This window comes from Rhincodon typus, chromosome 10, assembly GCF_021869965.1.
Source record: "Rhincodon typus isolate 14 chromosome 10, sRhiTyp1.1, whole genome shotgun sequence".
Classification (NCBI taxonomy): domain Eukaryota; kingdom Metazoa; phylum Chordata; class Chondrichthyes; order Orectolobiformes; family Rhincodontidae; genus Rhincodon; species Rhincodon typus.
Genome location: NC_063341.1, coordinates 39,768,393 through 39,771,667, shown reverse-complemented (window position 1 = coordinate 39,771,667; position 3,275 = coordinate 39,768,393). Strand labels below are relative to the sequence as shown.

Below are 3,275 nucleotides of genomic sequence, written 5' to 3'. Positions count from 1 at the left end.
GACGTTTTGGGCCTAGACCCTTCTTCAGAAATATCAGAAATGTTGAAAACAAGAAGTGCTGGAAACCACAGCGATTCAGGTAGCATCCACGGAGAGAGAGCAAGCTAATGTTTTGAGTCTAGATAGTTCTTCATCAGCTCTGACACCTTCCTGAAACCACTGCATTAACACGGTGTCCATACACCCACAAAGCTGTTTGGTAGGGAGCTCCAGAGATGTGATATATTTGCAAGTAAGAATGTTCTGTGACTTGCTGGGAAATTTTGTAGGTGCTGGTGTTCCCAGACATTTGCTTATCTGCTCTTTTATGCTGCAGAGGCCCAAAGTTTGGAACACGCTGTTGAAGGAGCCATGGCAAGCTGCTGTAGTGAATCTGTAGTTGACACACTGTGCAGCCACAATGCTGTCTACAGTAGTTTAAGGGGTTGGGTGGGGTGCCATTCAGGCAGGCTGCTTTGTTGTGGATAGTATTAAGATTCTTGAGGGTAATTGGAGCAAGCAACTGAGAAGTATTTCATCACACTCCTGACTGATTCCTAGTAGCTGATGGAAAGTTCCTCAAAATTGTGAAACTCCTTAGCTTGTGAAGTACATTCTTTCCATCATTCACAATTTTTAAAGATTCAACCTCAGTGCCATAATTTTTGGACTTATTGGTAGATAGTCTCTTCCTTGAATCTGAAAGCTTCCTAGATGTCAGGTTAATATTTAAAATTAGCTACATAGCTGCATTCACTGCATGTGAGTGTGTGGTCTAGCATATTGGTCCACCTTTGTACTGACGCATTAAGTGAATATTGAAACTGCTGAACTGAGAAATTCCTTTAGTGCTAATTGGAAGGGTAAAAGGTTCAGCCAACATAACTAAATTTTGGTTATGTTCCACAGAAATGTTTAACCAGATAATGTTTAGCTAACATTATATAGAATTTAAATCATGTCCACAGGTAAACTATAACTTGAATGCCAAACCAAGATACTTCCTTTCTAATACACTGAAATGAGATCTAAAGCTAGTTCTCAGTTTGAGAAGCACTAAAGTTAATTTTTTTCCAAATTATTATGCATGTTCTTTAAATTGACATTGTTAGTATCGCAACCTTTAATATTGCATCATCATTATCACCCAGTTAGTCCAAATGTGTTGCTACCTAATGAATAATAAAATTAAAATATTCCAGATGGGTAGCGTAACTGAACTACTACTATATATTTGAATGGGTCCATAAATGGTAGCTGTAGATTCACAATATGATGCAGGCACGTTCTCCCCTTCCCTCTCCAGTACCTAGTTTGATGTGACTAAAGAAACTTGCTATTATGTTAATTTTAGTTGAACTTGAGGCTACTGATGAACATATCCTTGAAAGCTTTCAATAAGGTCGATGGTAGCAAATGCATTCAGATGTTGTATAACATACATTACAAAAAATATCATTTCTATGGATTTTATTTACTTTTGTTTCTTTCCCTTAAGTCCTAGGGGGTGAATAATTTGTGCTTTTACAAAACATTTCTCAGTCCACTATTTTAACAGATCATTAACATGCATGTTTTATTTCAGGTGGACTTGCTCCTCTGTTAAAGCGAAAATGACATCCAAGTCACTGATCTGTACTACACCAACAGTGGCAGACAAGATCACTTTTTCTCACATTTTATGTTGCAGAATCTTTTCAGGAAGCTATGAAAGCAATTGCTTTGTCATGAAACATTCTATTAAGAAACCAACTGAAACTATGTCACTCACCCATCTACAAATATTTCAACAGCAACCATCAGCAGAAACATTTAGGATTTTCTATTTATCCAGGGATATTTTTCTTTTAAATGGAGGAATCCCCAGTTTGGACAATATTATGGCCAGTACGTATGCAACTATTCATATGACAACCAATGTTCCAATGATATACTGAAAGAGAAAAAATGCTTTCGACACTGGGAGTCAGTACTCACCTTACTTTCTTAAAGCAACACATACACAATTATCCCTTTACATTGCTCTTTGAAGGCACACCCTTAATGGTGCCTTTACCTGTGTTCTGCAGTTTGGCTGCATAGTTTTCAGAATTGCTTTCCTCCACTTTAATCTCTCATATTTCCACACCTACTTACCTCTCTCATATGAAAGTCGTCAACTGACAACTGTATTCCCATTTACGTATGAATTTACTTGAATAATTGCTGCACAACATCCACCAAAGGAAAGCCATTGCCGGGATATTCCTGTCTTCAAATCTTTTATCATCTTCGGTGCAGCTTGTGGGTGTTCACGTTTTTTGTGGAAGCAGGCCATTCAGTCCATCGAGTCACTTGAATTTTGCTGTTGATGGTAAGGCTGTTGGTTTCTTCTAGTGCAAGGTTAGTGACTGAGCATTACACTACTTTGAAGTACCACATACACAAGAAGTGAAGGAGGATGCAGGTCTACTTGCAATCAGAAATGCAGAGAAGGCCACATAGGGCTTTAGAGTTTCGATTGAGGAACTTTATACCCATGAGTGATTTATGAGGATATATTCTTAAGATACCTGATAATGATTACCTGATAATGAGCTAACCTGTTTAATACTGCTGTCTCTTAGAATGTGCTAAGCTTCGAGCTGTCTCCAATGAGAGAAACATGAGTGAAAGATGGGAGGTGATGGCATGCTGCCCAGGAACAAGATCCAATGATATAGCCAGCAACAGTTCCACTGCAGGAGTAAACTGCCATCTCAGACCACAACAGTACAGTACAAGGAGCTAGCTATTTCCTGAGATCATAGCCCTCACGTGACACTTGGAAGAAGCTCTAGCATAATGATAGATATTTAGATATGCATGGGAGCATGGTGTTTGCAAATACAAAGATTACCAATGGATTATTAAATTAAAGTGGATTGTGCACTTATGTTTTATTTTATTATTCATGGAGATGACAGCCATACAGGAAAAATAGTTTACATTTCATGCTAACATCTTCAAGCAAGTGAAGATTATTAGCATAATTATTTTGGGTCAAAGAAAGTTGATGTATTGTCATGTAGTAGGAAATGTGTTGGTTGGGTGAGAGAATTGTTTCCTTTGCAAATGGAGGAACAGGTGATTAAGCCATGTCATCCATGTAGGCAAAATCACATGGAGACAACTTCAGCAATTACTTGCCTTGTTATATACTTGCAGCCGTCAGCAATGACTTCACTAACTGAATGTCATCCTGAAATTCTGCCCTTCGGCCAATGCCTCCTTCTCAGCCATCTTAAACTCAGTCCTTTTTTGATTGGTAAGATTGT

The 3,275-nt window shown here is 38.3% G+C and overlaps 1 long non-coding RNA gene across 1 annotated transcript in view; it reads left to right on the top strand.

The window, feature by feature from the left end:
- LOC125484208 overlaps positions 1-2,889 on the top strand; it is a 3,570-nt gene extending 681 nt beyond the window's left edge. The window contains exon 2 of the long non-coding RNA XR_007263058.1: positions 2,586-2,889. This is a non-coding gene — a long non-coding RNA (uncharacterized LOC125484208). The remainder of the gene's footprint in view (positions 1-2,585) is intronic.
- The last annotated feature ends 386 nt before the right edge of the window (positions 2,890-3,275 follow it).